Below are 23208 nucleotides of genomic sequence, written 5' to 3'. Positions count from 1 at the left end.
ATTGTCTTATATGCAGTGGTGCACGGACAAGTGTGGCTGCACCCTATTTATGTTCATTAAAAATAAAAACACTATGTGGGCCAGTCAGATATATATGTGAGTTCCTATGTGGGCCTTTTGGCTGGATTTTTTTTACCCCCATCTTAAACCTGTTTAGTGACCATTCCAGAACTGAATATTCTGGAGGAATCAGAAAAACATGTGCTGCAGTCAAAGGAAACTCTTTGAGTAGGAGATTTTCTCTGGAGTGCAGTAACTTTCCTTTCCAATTTGTCAACATTTTTTTCTCTTTCTTGGATGTACCCTAGGACTTTTTCCGTAGTAATCAAAGCTGTCTGTCAATTTCACTGTTTTAAGACTTCTCTCATAATGTGGTATTGAACATTTATGGTATGTATATACAGGGATTCTAATTCTCTAATCTCCACTTGGGGTTTTGTGGGGGAATCCTGGGCAAAACTGTTCCACTTGAAGCCACAATTTTATAGGTTATAAATGAGAAGAATAATATTTATCTTTCCCTTGGGATGGTGCAATGGTTGATTAATAAATGCTTAAAGGGTGTTCTGAAGATTACAAGTGTCAGCTACTATTGTGATTATTATTAGCTGATCCTACAATCCAGAATTACAATGAGCACCAGGTTATGGCTGACTCTTTCATCTTCTGTACATACGTTCTATCCACTGGAAGAATTAAATGTAAGCCCAGAGTAATTAATTAATGTTTATGAAGCATGTTGTGAGTCTCAATTTCTCTAAGTGCCAAGTGCAGTTATGAGAAATACCATAGCTTTTATTTCAACCTTGTAGTAATATTAGATTCTGATTGGCTTCATTTTCATTACAGATCATGTACTCAGGGTCTCATTTCTATATTCTGTGCAGTGTCTGCTAGCCTGCTGGTATAAGTGTCCAATAAGGGCAGTAATAAAGTTGTAATCTGTTTTCTTTTTCTTTTGATTCACCTTCATATATATATATATATATATATTTAAATGGACTACACGGGAAGAAAGAGCTCTTTCATTTTTGGCAAAAGATAATTCTAAATCTCTGCTGATGGGAATATGGAATCTTCTTTCTCCTGATTACCAATCAGGAAAATGAAAACTATTTACTCTGAAAAGTCTAGTTGTATCACTTGTAAATCATTTATAGCCCACTAAGTGCTTTGAATAATGGAGAAGCTAGGAGAGCCCCTGATTTAATTTTGTCTCTGTGTTTCTTCAGTATCTTTGTGCTTTCTTGCATTTAGAGGAATAGCACAGAACAGAGAGTTTAGATGATTTTTTTAAAGAAAGCTATTAAAGCTTTTACAAGGGACTTCAGCTTTAATAAAACCTCTCTGTATGCCGAAAGGCCAAATCTCCAGGGATCTGGAAAAAAGCAACCTCAAAGTTAAACATTTGCAAAGCAAACTAAATTCATGAGTTTAACATCATTTTCTTCCATCTCCTACCCTTATCTTTCTTATAATAAATACAGCATTGCTTCAGTATATTCTTTAACCCAATGTCTCTAATAGATAGCAATATCAAATTATAAGAGCACATATTTGCCTGACATTTTAGTTTATAAAATGCTATATTACATATGTATTAGTTTTCTATTGCTGCCCTAACAAAACTACCATAGATTTAGTGGCTTAAAACAATCACTATTCCATGCCACTGCACTCCAGCCTGGGCGACAGAGTGAGACTCTGTCTCAAAACAAACAAACAAACAAAACAACAACAACAACAATCACTATTCATTATTTCACAGTTTTGTAGGTTAAAAGCTCAGGTTCAGGTTGACACAGCTGGCTCTCCGCTCCAAGTTTCAGAAGGCTGAAATCAAGGTGTCTGCAGGGCTCTCTTCCTTTCTGGAGGCTCTGGGAGGGTCTTCACTTCCCATCTCATTCACATTGTTGGCAGAATTCAGTTCCATACAGTTAGAGGACTATGGTCTCCATTTCCTTGCTGGGTGTTGGCTGGGGTGATTTTCAACTGTTACAGGCAGCCTGCATTCCTTCATTAATGGCCTCATAGTGGATCAAGTCCTTTTCAAGCTTTGAATCTTTCTAATATTCCCTTTTGCCTCATCTCTCCTCTGCTCTCTGCCTGGAAAAAAAAAAAAACAACAACTGTTTTAAGAGCTCATGTGCTTAGCCTGAACCCTGCCTGATAATACAGAATAATCTCACCATATCAAGATCTATAAATTTCATTATGTCTGCAAGCCCCTTCTGCCATGTAACACAACATATTAGCAGGTTCCAGAGATTAAGGCATAGACATCTTTGAGGGGAGACTGTTTTTCTGCCTGTAATTCCATAGAATTATCATACCAGGCAAGGTGGACAATATTATTATCCCAATTTTATAGATGAAGAAATACAGTATTTCAGTAGCATAAATTATTTGACCCAGGTCACAGAGCAAATAAATGGCAGAGCCCAAGAGAAATGACTAAAATCCTTTTGTCATTTTTAGTTATTTTTGCTTTTAATAAACATTTAAAGGGCTCATGGTAAGTGTCAGGTTTCTATATCAAATATGAGAATACAGGGATGAAAGATGTCTCTGAATTTAACAGGTTCATAATCTTACAGGCAACACTGAGAAATGTCCAAGAAATTTAATATAGTTTGTAAAGGCTTGATAAAGAACACAGGAGTATAATCTCAGGGAGTAAAATAATTGGGCATTAAGAAAACCTTTACAAAGAAAGTGATCTTTGAAAAGGCTCCTTAAAACCACATAGGAGTTCATCAGTTAGATAGCCAAGGTATAGTGGGAACAGCATATGTAAATGCTTGGTGTCAAGAAATGCTAGGGCTCCTTTGAGACCCAGCAAATGAGGTGAATGGCACCAGCAGAGAGGAATTAACAGATAAGCCTGTGAAGGTGGGTATAGCTATACTGTGAAGAACTTTTTAAACCACACTGTACACCTCCATGGTGAGGAAGAGTTGAAGCATTTAAGCCAGGGTTGACATATTCCAATATGCATATCAGAAAGGTATAAAATAGGGGGCTCAATAAGATGAGCTGAGATGGTGAACAATGGTGATCATTAAATTTAAGGCACTTGCTAGGTATTTTGAAGATTACAAAAAATATAAATGATACATATGTCTCCACAGAGTTTTTCTTCTTATGTCAAAACTCTTGGTTGCAAGGAACAGAAAGCCGATTCAAGCTAACATTAGCTAGAAAAGCAGAATATGTTGATTCACATTACTGAAAATCATGGGGCAGGTGACTTCAGGTGGAGCTGGATCCAGGGGCTCATTTGATGTCATCAAGGGTCTATCTCTCTCCATCTCTGACTTCTGTCCTCCTCTTTTCTGGAATCACTTCAGAGAACTTTCCTTTATGTTGCAGCAAAGATGGCCAGCAGCAATTTTTGGATTTGCATTATCCATACAGCTAATAATCCCAGAGAAAGGAGCATTTCCTTTCTCCCACCACCCATATTATTCTGAAAAAATGGACTCTGATTGGTCTTGCTTACACATGCCCAACAATGGACAAATTACTCTGTTTACAGGGATAGCATACTCTAAATAGCTTAACTTAGTTATACATCCACTTCTGTATCAGTGAAAATGCAGCCAACCTCATGTGTTGGAGTCAGAGCATTTCCTGAAACAGACAAATGACGGATTTCCTGAAGCAGAGAACGACAGTTAGGCAAATATAACAGGTCTCCAACACACAAGCATACAAATCACCAGAGGGTGTTATTAAAATGCAGCTTGTGGGCCGGGCGCGGTGGCTCACGCCGGTAATCCCAGCACTTTGGGAGGCCGAGGCGGGCAGATCACGAGGTCGGGAGATTGAGACCTGGCTAACACGGTGAAACCTCGTCTCTACTAAAAATATAAAAAATTAGCCGGGCGTGGTGGCGGGCCCCTGTAGTCCCAGCTACTGGAGAGGCTGAGGCAGGAGAATGGCGTGAACTAGGGAGGGGGAGCTTGTGGTGAGCCGAGATCGCACCACCACGCTCCGGCCTGGGCGACACAGCGAGACTCCGTCTCAACAACAACAACAACAACAACGCAGTTTGTGATTCAGTAGTACTGGGAGAAGGCCTGAATTTCTGCATTTTTTTAAAAGCTCCTAGGTGATGCTGATGCTATTGGTCCACGGACCATATTTTGGGTAACAAGGCACTATACTATCTATTGGGGTAGCCAAGCCGAGCATGTAAAAAGATAACCATAATAATAAAAAATGCAAGTTATGATTCAAGATGATGACAGAAGAGAGGTAAAAAGGGGGATTATCAAACAAATTTCAACGACAGTGGGTACCCCACAGTAATACAAAGAAGGATATCCTGTAGGATACATTAAAAGCGTCAAACTGTGGTCTGCAGTTAAACTGATAGGTTTTCAAGGGGTCCATGAAGCCAAAACTGTTTTCATAATATTAAGATGTTATTTTATTCTTTTTCCCACACTGACATGTAGTGATTGTACAAAAGTGATGGTAAGTCAAACTGCTGGCACCTTGAACAGTAGTGATAGTTTCATCACTAACATGCCCTCACCTTATTAAAAAAAGGAAGAAAACAAGAAATGTCACTTTTGTTAAAAAATGTACCCAATGAAGCAGAAAACATTGTTAATTCATTAAATCCCAATCCTGAATTTTATTAGATATTTTTAACATTCTATGTATTGAAATGGGAATTATGTATAAAACATTCTGCTGTATGATGGTCTTCAAGAGGAAAACACTTGTGAGACTGAGTTACAAGCTCAAGTAGCCACTTTTTCATTGAACACATTTATTACTTGAGAGAATGACTGACAGATTATGGCTATTTTGACTTTGGTATTTGGATGTTTTCTTAAAAATGAATGAATGAGTCTCCCACTTCAAAAAATGATAGCTTTCATTCTTAATAATAAATTAGAGCTTTCCAGCAAACATCAGAACTTTGAAAAATATGGGCCGGGCACGGTGGCTCACGCCTGTAGTCCCAGCACTTTGGGAGGCCGAGGCGGGCGGATCACGAGGTCTGCAGATAAAGACCATCCTGGCTAACACAGTGAAACCCCGTCTCTACTAAAAATACAAAAAATTAGCGGGGCGTAGTGGCGGGCGCCTGTAGTCCCAGCTACTCGGGAGGCTGAGGCAGGAGAATGGCGTGAACGTGGGAGGCGGAGCTTGCAGTGAGCCGAGATCGTGCCACTGCACTCCAGCCTGGGTGACAGAGCGAGACTCTGTCTCAAAAAAAAAGAAAAGAAAAGAAAAATATGTCCCCATGATCTTGATGGCATCTCAGTTCTGAAAAGCTTAGGTGTTAAGACTGATGGTATATTAATAAACACAATTCTAAAATTGCTGTGTAATCATTTGGATAATTTACATCATTCAGTGAGTCAAATTTTCCAAATGGACAATGCACCATGTTGCAAAGTTATTTGTACGTGAAAAATCCATTGGAAGTGCAAGACAGACACATAGACATCGCTACAATATGTACCAAAAATTCATTGATGTGGTTCCAGATTCCATATTGCAACTAAACTTTAAGAAACTGTCTCTTTCCAAGTTTAGTTCCAAAGAAGGGTATCCACAATTATCTTACAAAATGAGTAAAGTACTCTTCTCATTCCAAAATACATATCTGTGAGGGCCAGATTGTCTTCACATACTTCAACCTAAACATATATTGCAACAGATTGAATGCAGTAGCTGATATGAGAATTCAACTTCTCTGAAATCAGGCATTAGGGAATTAGCAGAAATGTGAAACAATGCCATTCTTGTCAAAAATGATTTCTTTTTGGGTCTTGGAAAACCTAGTCATTTTGTCATAAAACTATTTCATTTATTTTAGCATGCATTTGGTTTAATGTTATTTTTAATAGCATTAAAGTAGAAATATTTAAAATTTTTCCTCAGTTAAAAATTTTCTAATTAGGTAAATTTTTATTGGTATAATCTACATAAATAAAAGCTCTTTGGGATTCTTAACAGCTTTTAAGACTGTAAAGTGATCCTGAGACCAAAATGTTGTGAACTACTGGGCAAGGCTAATCAGAAAAACCTGAGATTGCCAGGTTTTTACTACCTTTTAATTATGGAGTATATTATAATAGCACAAAACCATGGGTCCTTATTCCTTGAATAAGCTTCCATCATCTAGTTGGGTGTTGTTAATCTTTTAGATAAGTTATTTGGAATAGACCCTGTGCTTTAAAAATATTTCAGACAAAAAAAAAAACCACAGAAGTAAAAAGCGATACCCATAAATAAATATAATTAGTCTCATTTAAATGCCACAGAGTATAATACAGCATTAAATGTTTGTACTTTTACTTAAAATGTGATTCTTCAAAATAAAATTTAGAGATCAAGTCTCTCACATTTCTGAAATAAATACTATTTGGCAGGGCTTCTGTTTGTCCCAGTTTTCTTTCTCTTTCTAGCTCCTTCCTTCCTTCCTTCCTTCCTTCCTTCCTTCCTTCCTTCCTTCCTTCCTCCCTTCCTTTCTTCCTTTCTTTCCCTCTCTTCCTTCTTTCCTCCCTCCCTCCTCCCTTTCTCCCCCCCTCCCTCCCTTCCCCTTCCTCCCTCCCCCTTCCTCCCTCCCTCCCTCCCTGCCTCTCTCCCTTTCTTCCTTCCTTCCTTTCTTCCTTTCCTTTCTTTCTTTCTCTCTTTCTCTTTCTTTCTTTCTCTCTTTCTCTCTTTCTCTTTCTTTCTTTCTTTCTCTCCCTTCCCTCTTTTCCTTCCTTCCTTCCTTCTTATCTCTTTCTTTCTTCCTTCCTCTTCTTTCTTTCTTCCTTCCTCCCTCCCTGCCTCCCTCCCCCTCCCTGCATTCATTCATTCATTCTTTCTTTCTTTCTTTCTTCTTTTCTTTCTTTTCCTTCCTTCCTCCCTTCCCTTCTCCTTCCTTCCTCCCTTCCCTTCTCCTTCCTTCCTCCCTTCCCTTCTCCTTCCTTCCTCCCTTCCCTTCTCCTTCCTTCCTCCCTTCCCTTCTCCTTCCTTCCTCCCTTCCCTTCTCCTTCCTTCCTCCCTTCCCTTCTCCTTCCTTCCTCTCTTCCCTTCTCCTTCCTTCCTTCCCTCCCTCCCTTCCTCCCCCCTCTCTTTTCTTTGCTTTTTTCTTTCTTTCTTTCTTTCTTTCTTTCTTTCTTTCTTTCTTTCTTTCTTTCTTCCTTCCTTCCTTCCTTCCTTCCTTCCTTCCTTCCTTCCTTCCTAACTTCCTTCCTTCCTTCTTTCTTTTCTTTCTTTCTTTCTCTTTGTTTTGCTACTGCTTTTTGAGATGTCAAAACACACTTAAATAGTTGTTGAGAGTTGGTCCTCATTTCTCTGTACTTTCTTTTCCCTTTAATGCTAAACTAAAGGTTGGGTCACTAGAGGGTTGGTTGATAGATATATTCTACCCAAGATTACCACCTCAGGATGAGTTCATAAAGCTTACTATGTGAATAGTCATATTTCTTCCACCTGAAAACAAAGCTTTAGAAAAAAAACTTTAGCATTCCCCACAGGAAGATTTGTACCACTTGCTATTTATCACTTATTATTCTAGATGTCTTACAAATGTTGACACATTTAAACCTCTTAACAATATTATGAAGAACCTATGAAGGCATTGGAGCCCATGGAGGTTAAGTTACTCACTCAAGATCATACAGCTATTGAGTGATAGAGAGCCCAGGCAATCTGACTCCAGACATGTGTCCATAACCGAAGACATTATGCTGAATTAATGTGTTGGAGATCATTTAAAAAATAATATTTCAAATGAAGAGTTGCTTAATTTTGGTAGGAATAATCTCAATTAGGATTTACTTGTTCATTGGACACATACCCTTGTGCTTGTAAGGCTTCCAAGAAGAGATTCAGGAGAGGTTTAGGTCACAGGAGATACAACTTACAATAATTTAGGGTTGGTGGAAATCTAGTAATGCTCCTCAAACGTTGCCAGCAAAATACCCACCAAAAGTATGCAAAAGTATGCAAACCTTGGTTCTCTGTTACAAATGACAAAATGTCTTTGAAAGTTCATACTTTATCTTGTTTTCGAATTTTGCATATGATAATACTTTAATATGAAAATCATGTTTTAAGTTACTCCTCACTGAATAAAAATAATCATCCAAGAGATCAGCTGCCACAATCTTTTGTAGCTTGAAGTGGCTCCTGGCACATTGTACCAATCTTACCTGGAGAAACCTAGCTCCACAGAATACTTTTGGAAGACCATAGAGTATTTGTTTTTCTGTGTCTCCTCTTTGTGCACTACTGCTCAGGCATTCCATACCAGCCAGAATTTGGTTGCCCAGTTCTAAATAAAATGTTAAGAAGAGGGCTCCATGTGAGAAACTGTGTGCACTAAATAGGTTTAGTGAAGTCACCCAATGGTCTTTCTTTAACTCATGCCAGTAGTTGCAGTATCAAACGTCTAAAGAGATTAACCAGGTAACTTGAATGAATGAAATAGGTCAGGTATGCAAATTATAGGAAATGTTGGAGACTCAGATAAATGGAGGGCATATGTACTATTTAATGTGAGATAAAGTACACACCTCCAGCCCACTAAGAATGGGGATCAGGTCGCCACATGTTTTGATCTTTAAAAAATTAGAGAAACAATTTAAATTATTATCTGAAATATTTTTTGATTTTGGTAAAAAATACAGTTTTATAAAATATGTGGACAACAAACGAGTTTCAGACCTATATGTTTCATCAACTTTCAGTAAAGATAACACCATTTATGTTGCACAATTACGTATGTCGTTGATTGTTAAGTAGGCACTCTCTGGCTGCATGTGTGTCAGAGAAAGGGTGAGAAGAGAAACTTTTGCCCTCTGATCATCTTAAAGTTTTTGTTTCTGTCTACTTACAAGTCCCAAGAGGAGAATTAGGTTGTCTCTTTCTGAACAGGATAAAGAATAACCTCTTTAACACGTTGATGGTATCATCCTCTGAGGAACATACATTTCTTTTATTCTCTCTCTAATGGAAAAGTGGAACGACTTTTTCCCATCCTCTGAGAAGTTCTCTGTGTGTTGAAATAGTTGTTAAGGCTCTCCTTGTTCACGTTTTTGCTTTTGTCAGACAAAATAACCACAAATCCTAAAGTATTTCTTTAAAGATTTCTTTTCTTCTTTCTTTTTAATTATTTTCACTTTAGAACTATGGACCCTCTTCAAGTTTCCCATAGCTTTCTTACAACATGGTTGGTCTGGAATAACTTGTCCTCATCACAGTTTAGCCAAAGCTAAATATGAAGAGAACATTATTTGCAGTTACATTTTATGTCTTTGTGTTATTTTCAAACAGCATTGCATTTCTGACTGATATGTAACTTATAATCTGCTGCAATCCCTACATCATTTCCACTATATTTATGCATAGCCAGTTCTTTCTTTTTTTGTCCCATAATTTGTAAGTTTAACTGCCTTATAATTCATCTTACATACTTTCCTTTCTGTTTATTTTTTTTCTCCATTCTATGTCCAGAATGTTGGAGCTTTAATGGCTATACCTACATGGTGCCCAATACATAACAGGTGCTTAAGACAGGTTTAATGAATGAAATAACTAAACCAAGATTAGGCAATATATCCCACAACAATTTTTATTGGCTCTAAAACAATATAGATTTATTGAATCTAGTAAAATCTAGTAGAACCTTTTTCCATACTTGACCAAATGTTTGGACTTTATCTAGAGAAAGATCTTTGTTTAAGCCTTGGCTCTTGGTTTTTATTAGCTATTTAGTTTGGAAAAATCATTCAAATTCTCTAAGCCTTTGTTTTCTCCTACAGAAAATATGTATAATAATAGCTACCTTTAAAGTTATTGTGACGTTTATATGAGATATTTCATGTAAAACGCTTTAAAGTGTTCTTGGTACATAGTGAATTCCCCCAAAAATGCTAACTCATAAGAAAATGTAACACCCAAGCCACTATATATGGATAAGCTAAAGAAGGGATGTTTTTCTCACCTCATGTTTTCCCTTCTGAAAGGATTTATGCTGGAAATTATTTCTGGACTCTTAAGAATTGTAGGGACATGGATGAAACTGGAAAACATCATTCTCAGTAAATTATCGCAAGGACAAAAAACCAAACACCGCATGTTATCACTCATAGCTGGGAATTGAACAATGAGAACTCATAGACACAGGAAGGGGAACATCACACTCCGGGGACTGTTGTGGGGTGGGGGGAGGGGGGAGGGACAGCATTAGGAGATATACCTAATGCTAAATGACCAGTTAATGGGTGCAGCAAACCAACACGGCACATGGATACATATGTAACAAACCTGCACATTGTGCACATGTACCCTAAAACCTAAAGTATAATAATAAAATAAAAAAAAAAAAAGAATTATTCTTCAAGGTATTCTCTCTTGATACTTAACTTTCTCATCTTTCTTCTCAAATTGAATGCATGGCACACATGTTTAGTCCCAGAAAATACTCACTACAAAATGTTAAGACTTCAAAATCAGCAGTAGCATCAGTTTCATCTTTTCCTATTATCTTGAGATAAGATAATAGAAAAAGAGATAAGAATCTAAATGGAAAGAATAGCCCACTGATGCAACAAAATAAATGTATAACTGCCATTGAAATACTTCAGAGAAGAATAAAATGTTTGAGAATTCAGTGAAGAGGGATGGTACCTTTGGAAAAAGGAATCAGGTCCTATACAGAGTGTGTGCCCAAGGAGATATAGGGTAAATGTCTCTTGGGTGATGATGGCAGAGCTGGTAGTGATGGTGATATGGGGGAGTTACCATAACACGGAAAAGAGGGCTTGACCACTACAGGAACAACAGAGTATTAGATATTCCAGTGAGTATCTGAGTATGGCAAAGCTTTAGGAATGTAAAAGTAAGAGGAAATGACAGTTCAGAAGGGACTCACAGAAACATGAAAATAACAAACCGACAGACTTCATGGATGCTAAAATTCACAATTTAAAAATGGCCACCTGACACGCATGCCTCAGCAGATGTTGTAGTTTAAAGTGAAGATTTACAGTTTCTTTGGCAGGAAGTGAGTTGCTCAGGAAAAGAATTTGTATAAGGCTTCTTAATTGTCATCAGATGATAGGATTTAGGGATGGCATTTGTTAGCACAAGTTACTATAACGTGGTAACTCACACAAAGTTTACATTAAGGTTAGGATTCATAATGATGATTTTCAAAATCCAGATAACCTTGCAAGGCGATTTTCATTTTCAGCCACTGTAGAACATTATTTCCTACTCAGAACAACTTCAAAATTATATGTCCCATGGACACACTGAATTTCATTTTTACGCCTTTCTAGTTTTACCTACACTGGGAAAATGGTCATTGACCTAAGACAAATAAAAATCAGAAGATCCTAGAGTTATTACTCTTATTGTTAGGCTTATTCTTGGATTACATTTTTTTCATATTGAGAAGTACAACATCCTTAAAATTATAATGTACCAGTGGCCCCAATATTTGGAGAGTCAAATCGTATATGGATCCGCTTGGGATAATTGCATATGCAAGTGTCTGGAAAAATAGTGAAACTGAAACTAGTTTAAGAATCAAATTGCAAAATTTTGTTTTGTTTCTGCCATTCATTATCTGTGTGTCATTTGTTAGGCAAATACTTTGAGCCTTACTTCTCCCTTTAGTTAAATGGAAATGATTTCACAATGGCTTCACAGTGCTGTTTGATAGGACAAAGGAAATAATGTAAGGTCATTGAAAAACCACAAGGGTTGAGCAAACATACATAAGGCACTACTATTACTAGCTACTAATACTACTTCTACTACTATTATTACTGCTGTTATAACTACTGCCACCATCACTAACAGCATTACTTGCATCTTGGGTTTGATTTGAGTAGCTATTTCTTATCCTGGGTTCGAAGGTGAGTAACATATAGATATACGACATGTATACTATATTCCTCTGATACTTGTATAATTAAAACAGTGGAAGATTAGGTAAACATAGTAATATGCTTTTACATATTTACTTTTAATAAAATACATATCAATTGTAAAAAAGGGTAAAAAATAATACAAAATTATGATGTAAAAGGTGAAGTACTTGAATAAATAAACAGAGGGCTGTCTGTTTATGCTTTTTCAGTGTACTTCTCTCAAGGCTGATTGTTTCAGGAATGAAATAAGTACATCTTGGGTGTAAACACTGTTCCAGCTATGCAAGTGTCTACACAAGTAAGTAAGTCAGCAAGTTTGTCTTCAAATACTTTGTCTTCTACTGGGAAGACAAACTATCTTAAAACATCATCATTAACAAATAGATTTTGAGTGCCTGTTACCTACAGGGCAGAGTACTGGTTACACTGAGAAGTACAGATTCTCAGCTTTCCTTTTTGTTAACCTTCATACAGACTGTTGTTCTCTTGCATCTATATTCAGCATATAGTGTCACTCTTTTTATTTTAAATAGATTTTCAGCTTATCTCACAGCTCTAAGTTTATAATTTATTTGTTCTGGAATGTGTTCCTTATGACATATAGAGAGTCACTGATTTCAGTGATCCCATATACCTGAGTTCTTTTGCAGGTTGCCTAAAGAGAGTGAATAGCATCTGTTTTAATTGGAGTGGCTGGAGATCTGAGTGAAAGACAGGATCTGGTAAGCAGGTATGTAAATGGGCCTGCCACAGATTGCCTAAGTTTGGCTAGATTGGGATAAAATCTAGTTTCTGATATTGGTATGACTAAGGTTATGTATGGCTGGCACAGGTGAGGGCATAGAGGGATGCTGGGCCAAGAAGACGTAAAAACATGCTTTAACTTAAAATTAGATCTTAAGCATGTCTCCATGTACATTTAAATGACTTTACAAGGTCAAGAATATGCTATAATTGCCCTAACAACTTACCATTCTGCATTATATTATTTCCAGCATTCTGTTATGAATAATGGCTGTAAGGAATGCCTTTGGGCATACACATCTCTTCACATTTATACTAATTTCTTTAGAATAGAGTCCCTAAGGTAGAAGTTCAAGTCAAAGGTTATAAAAATGGTAATGACATAGTTACAATTTTTATATCACCTAACTACCAGACCACAACAATTTAACTCACAATCATTAATGCTTGAGATGGCCTGTCTCACTGGTTCCTCCTCCTCACCCTACCCCCTGCAGATTCTTCTTTAGTTAATCTCTGCTAATTTGATAGGACAAAAAAGGGATTGTGCTCCCATTTTCTTGATTGCCATGTCTATTAAATATTACTATTTCTTCCTTTGTGAATTGCTGATTGGTATGGAAATCCTCATACAAACCTTAATAATTTGTATGAGCTTTTTATATAGAAGTGATCTCAATCCATTGTGATACTTATTATAATATTTTTTCCAGTTTATTTTTGCCTTTTAATTTGAATTATATTTCATTTATAGAATAACAATTATTTTATGAGAATATAAACAAAAAATAAATTTCTAAGCCCTGCCGACCCCTCTTTTTTGCGAAGGGCATTCCAAAGTTAACCTGAAAAACTAGTTCAGTCCATGATGGAAAGTGGAGGTCAGACATGCCTCATTATACTCTCCTCCCATTGGAATTCAGGCACCATGACCTACCGGCATTGACATTAAAAAAGAAATCTTAAGACTGATGAAACAGACTCTTTGTAGCAATGATACCAAATTCCAACCTGACTAGCATAGCATCACATGACAGATAACAGGCCCTGAAAAGAATCAAAGTATTTTACCCCAAAATATATTTCTTTGACATATTTTCAAATGGCCCTTCGAAGCTGTCAGAATCAGGAGAGTGGAGCACCTTTTAAGGTTTAATAAGAAGAAATTTACCATCTATGTCTCTGAAGCTGAATAATTGGAGGTTTCATCTACAGAATAAGAACCTTGGTTTCCACAAACCCCCTTATCTCAACTCCAAGAATTTCTGTCTGCTGATTTCAACTCTGCAGGCAAAACAACTCTTTCAAAGATTTGCCAGTCAGGAAATCTTTGAATCCATCTATGACCTGGAACACCCCCCTCCCTCCCACCCCTGCTTTGAGATGTCCTGCCCCTCCGGGCTGAACCGATGTACACCAACATGTATTGATTGATACTTGTCTGTAACTTCTGCCCACCTAAAATGTATAAAATCAAGCTGTGACCCAACCTTCTCAGGACCTTCTGAGGCTGTTCATGGGCCTGTCCTTAAACTTGGCAAGACAAACTTCTAAACTGATTGAGAGGGGTCTCAGATACTTTTTGCTTTATAAAATCAAATAAATGATCTTTTAAATTATGTCATTTCTATTAAATAATGTAATAAATTAAAGATGATAATGCAAGATCACTTAATAACTCTAAACTACTACTACTAGTATTATTATTAGTACCCCTACTAGTACTAATACTACTAATGCCACCACCACCACTATCATCACCATTTTCATTTGGACTATATAGAATAAAATGTGAAAGTCTGTCTTCATCTTCCCCCCTCACCCAAACCCAAATCAGAGATAACTACTAGCAGTTTGATGCATATCCTTTAGAACTTTTCTTTTATATGAATTTGCAATCTTCTTTATACTTACCCTCCTCATCCCATCAGTCACTGAATCCAGAGGATGCAACTTTCAAACTGCGTCTTTAATTTCCCATGTATTTTTGTTTCAAAGCTGCTTTTATGGTCCAAGTCATCATCATCTCTTACAGTAGCCTAAAAGTGGTTCCCAACTTCAATTCTGTCTTCTCAACAATGTATTATCTTCACAGTGGTCCACAATGATCATTTAAAAATGCACTTTCCTTTCAAGCCATGGAGTAGTTTTCCATTACAATTAGATTAAAACACACATCCTTAACCAGTTTATAAGGCCCTGCAGGGACTGGCTCCTGCCTGTTCCTCCAGTTTCCTGCATTACCTCTTTTCTGCTTACCAACACTATTTTTATTTTTTATTTCCTTGAAGCTCTTTTCCTGCTCAGGCCACATACTGTTTCCTCTCCTCGGGATGCTCTTTGCCTAACTAACTCCTACTCATTCTTCACATTAAAGATTACTTCTTCAGATTTGTCTTTTCTCAGTTTCACCAATCTAAATTACATTTCTCTTTTCATACTTTGAGTTTTCCATTGTAATAGTAATATCAATTATTAATAAACAATCATTTGTGTAATTGTTTACTTAAGTAAACAATTTGCATTCCTCAGTAGATCATAAGTTCCATGAAAGCTAGGGCATGGTCTCTGTCTTATTCACTTATTTGTAGCGGGTAGGGAAGGTTACTATCCAGGATAGGGCACCAGGAAAACTTCTGAAGTGCTGAAAATGTTTTAGATCTTCATTTGAGTTGTAGGGACAGAAAGGGTGTGATACCTTTCCTCACCCATCTTAGGGGTCACAGCTGATACTCCTATAACAAAAGACAAGTTTACAAGAGAAAAACATCAATTTATTTAATCAAAGTTTTTTTGTGACATGGAAACCTTCAAAAATGAAGACTCAAAGACTCAAGGGGAAACTGTTTTTGTCCTTAGATTGGGGACGGCCATGTAGAAATGTGATTGGACAAAGAGGTATCATCTAATTAATGGTGATAGACTCAGGTGAGGAACCCAGTAAGGCCTATCCATGCAGATTCTTCTTGGCTTCTCTGTGTAGCATCCTTTCCTCATGGGTATGGGGCTGGTCCCCTCTGGAATGAGGGTCTTCAAAAGAGAAGGGAGAGAGTAACTTTTGTAGGTTTTAGGACTTGCTGTGGAGGAGAGGGCTTCCAGTTTCTATGACTTACCTCGGGAAGGGAAATTCTGATTGCTTTGACCCACTTCTGTGGAGAAAGGAGTGGGAGACAGCAGAGCAAGAGAAGGTCAGAGAGAACTTGCTTTTGAGGCCCTTCCAGTGTTCTTCAGTTCGAAGTACTCAGCATGTCAAAGTGCCATACTTATAGGGTATCATTTTCTGAGCCCCACAGAGTGATGGGTACAGAAATGATGACATTTATTTTTACATGTACACGAGTATATAAATTTGTAAAAACTCAAGGTTTGTGAAATTTATTATATACACATATATTATTAATATTATGTATATTCATCAAGTAATCAAAGACATACACATTTCACATTTTCATAGTGAGTGGCAGATTGTGCTTCAGAAGCTATAACAATTTATATTCCACCAACAGATATGAAGATACTCTTTTCCAAGGATATGACAAGCAAAAGGTAGTATCTCATTGATGCCCAAATTTTCTTCTTTGATTATTAGTAAAATTGAACTATGATAATAGTTTCAATCCATTTGGGACTTATTTCAGTATACAATATAAGGATTAAATTTATTTTTTTCATCCTGTTGTCCCAGAATCATTTATTGAATACTCTTTCCCTTCCTCTTTGATTTGTTATGCCATTAATCTTTATCATATTTTATGATGTGAATGGCCTTGATAATATAATACATTCTTGTATATTGTAGAATCTGTTTCTAAGATATCTATTCTCATCTATTCATTTGTCTCTTCATTATCATACTAGTGCCATGCTGATTAAATTAATAGAATGTTAAAAAGTCATCCTCATTAATCTTCTTTTTCAAATGTAAAAAGAATCCTGATGCTTTAAATGATTTCTAAAATGGTTTTGTTAAGTTAAAAAGTACCCACTGAGATCTTAATTTGCAATTCATCTTAGGTTGGTTCCTCCTCAGGGAAACAGATGCTGAGATGGAGATTTGCATGCAGGAAGTTTATTTGGGAATCTCATGGGAATAACACCTGTAAGAGAAGAAAGAATGCAAAGGGAGAAGTTAAACTGTGATGGAGTTGCAACAGAGGCTTCAGCTGATTCCATAGGGAGCTTTGAGGCTAGGATTGTTCTTCTGAATTGACTAGAATTAAACAAAAGAGCTACAGCAACCAGCTAATGGATATAAGCTACCGCCAAGAAAAAGGTGTAGCGGGCAAGGCCAAGGGCAGTTTCTGGAGAAAGACTCAGCTACGAGCTGTCAGTAGCCAATGCTCTCAGTCTCTGGAAATGAATGCCTTGATCTTGAATAGGAATATGAGCAGTGCACCACAATTTTACAATCTTGCTTGCTTTTCCAGGAAAACGATTAGCTTTCCCTTTTATTCAGTATTTTATATTTTAAATAACTTCCTTAGGCTAAAAATACAAAAAAAAACCGATCAGAAAAATTTAGTAACTTCTCTGTGCGATGAGTAATAGATAAGCAGAAGCTCAGTAGATGGAAATCATGCATTCAAATCAACAAGACACCATAGCAGAAACAAGTAACAATCTTTTACTCAATATTAGTGGAAAGTATAATGTGGTTCTTAGAAAGATATATAATCTATTCCTTTGTTTCCCTTTGGTTTTTCCAATCCCTTTTATCCTCCTTGAGCTATGAGTAAACTTTAAGAGCTTCCTCTCGTTCTTCTTCCTCCTTAAACTCTGCATCTTTTGACAAAGCTGACCATCAAACCCAACATTTGTATGTGCAGATGTCTCCTGAGCATCTCTTTCATCTCGATAAACTCATTATTTCCTCCCCTCAAACCTGTTTCTCCCAAATGTTCTCTTCAGGGCCATCTCCAGCTCTTTCTCATAGCCTAATTTTAGTTTGTGGTCAGGACCTGCCACGCCTACTTATGAGATGGGTTTGAAACTTCTTCTCATTTTTATTCTTGATGCTATAAGCAAAAATAACATCAATATTATTTCTCATATAGGGTAATGCTGTAAACTCCTAACTGATTTCCATGTCTCTAATTGTTTCCGTCTGTAACCAATTACGTCACTGACAATACCATCATCAACACCAAAGTTCAAATGTTTTGATGACTACTGCTCACAGAAAAAAAAAATCTAAGTGTGCTCACATGGAATTCAAAGCTCTGCATATTCTGGACCTCACCTAGAGTCTTGGTCTGTAGCCCAGATTTACCACACTGCTTGCCCTCTCATGCCTCTTGTTTATATTGCTTCCATGTGTCTCTTTTCTTTGTTATAAATGTAATTTTCCCTTTGTCCCTCCCCAAAGACATTCTATTCATTTTCAAGATGAAGCTCAAATGCTACCTCAGTGAAGAATTCTTGGATTCCCATAGTAGAAATCAATTGTGCATCCTCTTATTTCCAAATGTGCTTTGTTTATGCCACTCTTGCAACATGTATCCTGTGTATGAACATACTTCCATGTATGCCTCCTTGAATACGCTTGAGTTTTGGAAGGCAGGAGCTGTTTATTTTATTCATCTTTGTATTCTTCACAGAGTCTGGCCTAGCCTAATTCTTTGTTGTGCAGACTATATGGTTGTGGAATATAATTCTGATGTCTAAGGCAAGGGTGTAATTGTTTCATTCATTCTATACTCACTGAAATGCATCTAGAGCCATGCTGTCCAATATGGTAGCCACTAGCCACATGTGGCCATTTAAATTTAAATTAATTAAAATGAAAGGAAAGATTCAGTTCCTCAGTCATACTGGCCACATTTCATGTGTTCTAGCAGCCACAAGGGGCTCATGGCTACCTCCCACGATGACCACTGCAGATATGGAACATTTCCATTGTCACAGAAAGTTCTACTGAATAGTGCTGCTCTATCGGATTTGCATTAGAATGCTTTCAGCTGCAAGTAATAGAATTCCCAACTCATATTGAGTTGGGCTCCTCAAAAGGAGACCCTGAGACAAGGTTTTGGGCTTATGTAATTTATTTAGGAGGTGACCCCAAGGTCAAGTAGAGCAATTTTTAGGAAAAATAAAAGTAAGAAAAGGAAGCTAAAAGAGCCAGTAAATGGCATATTAATACAAAGTTTCTGCTGTAGGCAACTGGGACTCCTTTGGAATCCTCTGAGAAAACTCACTTCAGAAATGTCCCACCAGTTGTGAGAAGGCTGAACCCTCCAACTCCACCAAATCTCCTTCTTTATTGATTGGGGATAAGGGAGAAGGGGCTTAAACTCCTCCTCCACTTCGGCATTGCAACTTCAGAAAGAGAAGAAGAGGTTCAGGTGCTTGAGGTGGAAAACTGTCAGAGTGCTAGAAACTATTGCAGCAGCAGATCATCTCAGGATGTCAAAGAGGATGTGTTGGTGCATCAGCAGACTCTTCTACACATCTAAATAGGGATAAAACAATAACTAAAATCTATTGCCTCACATAAAAATGTCTGGAAAAAGGAAAAGTTAATATTTTGTTAATTCAGTGGCTTAATGATGAAGGGGCTCTGGATTGGTAGTTCTGCAATAATCTTGAGTTTCCTCCTAACATCATTTCAAGTTGTCCGCAGCCCTTCCAAACATTACAAGTAAGTATTCCAGTGGCAGGAATGAGTGAATCCAGGTTTGGGGTCTTATAAAGAGTAAGAACATTTCTATAAACCCTCCCAGAAGGCTTCCTTTTGTATCTCAGAGGTCAAGACTGCATCTTGTGGCCATGACAGTGTAATAGACTTGTTGTGATTGCTTTAAACTAATCAACATTCACCTCTTGGGTCCAGGGACAGGGCTGCCTTTCTTAAACATAATACTCCCCAATATCTGAAAACAATAGGCTTCTGTTGGCAAAGAGAAGAGATAAATAGGGTGGTGATGCATATGTCCTGGGTAAGCAAGAGGCAGCAGCTTTTAAGAAAAATATTAACAAACTCAAGAGAATCTAGAGAAAAAATGATGAGGATTTCCAAGGCCTAGCAACTGCATTGTATTTTGAGTAAATAAAGGACCTAGGCACAATCAGAGCTCTGATGTCATTACACCAGCAAATTAATCGACCTTTGAACTTCTCTAATATACAGAGGTAAAAAGGATATTACGGTGGCTATCATTAAATATTTTAAAAATAACATTGTTTGGCAGATAAACTTAATTCTATGATGTACCAGAGGCTATAGCTGGGACCAGTGTGAGAGTTAGATTTTTTTTCATATATTGAACAGTGATTTATCCTTAACAATTAGAGGTGTTCATAAATAATATGATCAAATAGTAACATCTTCACCAATGGAAAAATTAAGAAGAGCTGAATTACATTAATGGTTTACATTCCAATAGTGCTTCATGTTTCAAAGTATCATTTAACTGAACTATTGTTAAACCCTTATAAGGTATACTATGTAAATACTATTGTCTCTATTTTCCTTACGGAAAGAATGAGTTCAGCAAGTTTAATGATTTCTTAAGATCATGGAGCTAGTAAATGGCAAAGATGTGACACACACTCAAATTTTCTGACCCTCAAATACTGGTATTCCTAAGTCATTATAACTATCTGGGTATTTAAAGTGTTTTAGGTAATTGAAAATAGCTTGTAATAGACCTGAATTTGGCTATGCTTCTATTGCTTTATATCTTATTACAAGCAATCTTGTTCCCAGGAATGCCCATCATTAGCCACTTCAGCTTGCCTCCCTCCCTCCCTCCTTCCCTCCCTCCCTCCCTTCTTTCCTCCCTTCCTTCCTTCCTTCCTTCCTTCCTTCCTTCCTTCCTTCCTTCCTTCCTTCCTTCTTCCTTCCTTCCTTGTTTCTTGAGACAGGATCTCACATTGTCACCCAGACTGGAGTGCAACAGTGTCATTATACCTCACTGCAGCCTCAAACTGTACGTTCAAGTGATCCTCCCACCTTAGCCTCCTGAGTGGCTGGGACTACAGGTGTGTGCCACCACGCCCAGCTAATTTTAAAATTTTGTAGAGATGGGGTCTTGCTATGCTGCTTAGGCTGGTCTCAAACTCCTGGGCTCAACTGACCCTCCCCTCTTGGCCTCCCAAAGTGCTAGGATTGTAGGTATGAGCCACTATGCCTGGCATAAATCCACATTTCTTATTGTCCCTGCTGCTGTATGTCTATATCCTGCAGATTCTCCTTGTATTTCCTTTAGTGGAAGATGTTTTATTTGGTATTAGTCATTATGTACACTTTTACCCCTTTCCAGTAAAGGGGTAAAAATGTACCAGTATATATTGCATGGTATCTGGTTTGTGAATAAATGAAAACATAGTACAGGAAATAGATCTTGTTTCTCTTCTTGGACATTTTGAATTTTTTTTCTCTTTCTTGGTGTGTTCTGGTTTATTTTATAATTCATTGAAACAGTAAATTCTCTCCTTCCTTTCATTTGTATTCAATATTAAGGATTATCATTGCTTCTGTTACATGGTCTTCTGTTTTTAACTTCCTCACAGGGTGGATGTCGGTGTCTTCTATACAGCCTGCACTCAGTGAAATTCTCTTCAAATAAATTAGGAGATTCTATTTTTAGACATGAAATATCTTTATCCAGTTCTGGATAAGTATCTTTATCCAGTTCTGGATAAGTATCTTTATCCAGTTCTGCTGCTTTATGGCTCGAGTTTTTTTTAGATTAGTGCAACCATACTGTTTCTCTAGTTTTTGAGATGGAATTTTTAATATACACCAGAGCTTCAGGCTTTACATGATTCGAAGCAGCTCATTATATTCAGATAACAAAAGGACTTTGCTTCTCAAATATGTTTGATGTAGACTTTTCTTTCAACTACTCACATGGGTAACTTTTGAACTAGTGATTGTTGATACGGTACTGGTCACTTCAGTATGTGTTGTGGCTACTCCAAAGAATGCCAAAGAATTTTTACCTCCAAAATTATGCAACATACATGCCAAAAAATACAGATTTTGTAAATACTTTCCAGTTACTGCCATGGTGGTTGTTTGCTTCTTAGTGTTTACATTGGTCTGCTATTTCCTTCTAATTGGTCTTTATTTCATAGTAAGAAAAATAATAATATAGATAATAACAATATTGAACAGTTATTGAAACTTTACTGTGTATGAGGCATCATTCTAAGCATTTTACATAAATTAACATAAGAACTTTGTCAACAGAGTACTATTGTTATCCCCATTTTACAGATTTGAAAACTGAGGCACAGAGAGGTTAAATTATTCAGTCACACAGATATAAAATAGTGAAGCCAAGATTGCCACCTAGGCACATCAATATTCTTTTAAAAAAATAATATTAGTAATAACATTTTGTTATTAACATTTAACATTTTATTAACATTTGTTATTGTTATTATTACAAAATGTTCTCCAAGTTGGAAAGTGGGTAGTAAAGCACAAAGGAAACTTGTTTCTTAGAATGTATTAATGAATTTCTTCATTCTCTTCAAAGAATCTTCGAGTATTCAACTTGCATATTTAAGTACTGGTCAATGTTTAATATTTGACATTTATATCCATATCTATCTAAGTATAAAAAATGAATTTTAAAAACGGATATTCTCACATAAACCCTCTGTATAGACTCTAAAATCTTTGGGATTTGAAATTGTAGCTTATGAACTCGCCATTTTTTTGTTCTTAAATTTTCTGGTTTTTTTTTTAATTGATATGTAAGGGCTGACTTGACCTGTCTTTGAAGGAAGACTAAACTAGGAAGTAACGGCAAGTGAGAGGAATAAAACTAGAGAGAATAGCGGTGATGGAAGGATTCCTAGTAGCTGTAAAAGCAATAATACATGTGAATAAAGGAGATAAAAAGTTTAAGTCAGAAACACTAAAAGATAAAAGGAGTTTAAATAGTTTAAACATTCTTATATGAGGAGAAAAAATAGGAATGTTTGGCAACAAATGTCAATAGATGGAATCAGAAATTAGGATTAATTTTTATAAATCAGAGAAAAAGAAAACTTAAAATGTCTACATACATATATATATATATTTAGGAAAGAAAAATTGCAGTCATTACTCTTTTATCATTTTTTCCTCAGAAAAATGATGGGAAGAAAGAAATAAAAAGTCAAAGAGATGAATAGGGAAAAAAGAAGCAACACAACAAAAGGAAAACAAGAAAAAATATTGATGGGGCAATATTTACGGAGAAATTCCTATGATTTTTATAACTAAAGGCCACAGATACATAAAATGTGAGAGGAAGGCAGAGCTGAGTCATTCCCATAGCTGGCTGTTGAAGAAAAGGCTGTAATGTTTCTTTATTATGACAATTGACTGGCCAGATAATTTATGATTCAGTAAGTTACGGGTGCGGGAAATGGAGTGGAAACATACAAGAGACTCAGCAAACTGTAAAACTGCATTGGCTTTATCAGTGGACTCATGTTGAGTCCATCTAGTTGATGAACATCCTTATCAGCCAGCAAATATAAATGACTTATGGGAATAATATTTCAAGGCATAATGACACAGCTATATCTAGCATTCTTCTAAGATCTGGGTTATTAAATATTAAAT

General features: G+C 36.8%; 1 protein-coding gene and 1 long non-coding RNA gene across 2 annotated transcripts in view; one reads left to right on the top strand and one right to left on the bottom strand.

Annotated features, from left to right (window-relative positions):
* The window catches only part of TMEM26 (transmembrane protein 26), a 269449-nt gene that overhangs the window by 176989 nt on the left and 69252 nt on the right, over positions 1 to 23208 (top strand). The window lies entirely within an intron of this gene.
* Positions 1754 to 18469, bottom strand: LOC129480534 (uncharacterized). Its single transcript, XR_008657074.2, has 3 exons — positions 18346 to 18469; positions 16631 to 16741; positions 1754 to 2106 (listed from the first exon to the last, which is right to left on the bottom strand). It is a non-coding gene; the product is annotated as an uncharacterized lncRNA (long non-coding RNA).

Source organism: Symphalangus syndactylus, chromosome 4 (genome assembly GCF_028878055.3).
Source record: "Symphalangus syndactylus isolate Jambi chromosome 4, NHGRI_mSymSyn1-v2.1_pri, whole genome shotgun sequence".
Classification (NCBI taxonomy): domain Eukaryota; kingdom Metazoa; phylum Chordata; class Mammalia; order Primates; family Hylobatidae; genus Symphalangus; species Symphalangus syndactylus.
This window is presented reverse-complemented; position numbering and strand designations above follow the sequence as displayed.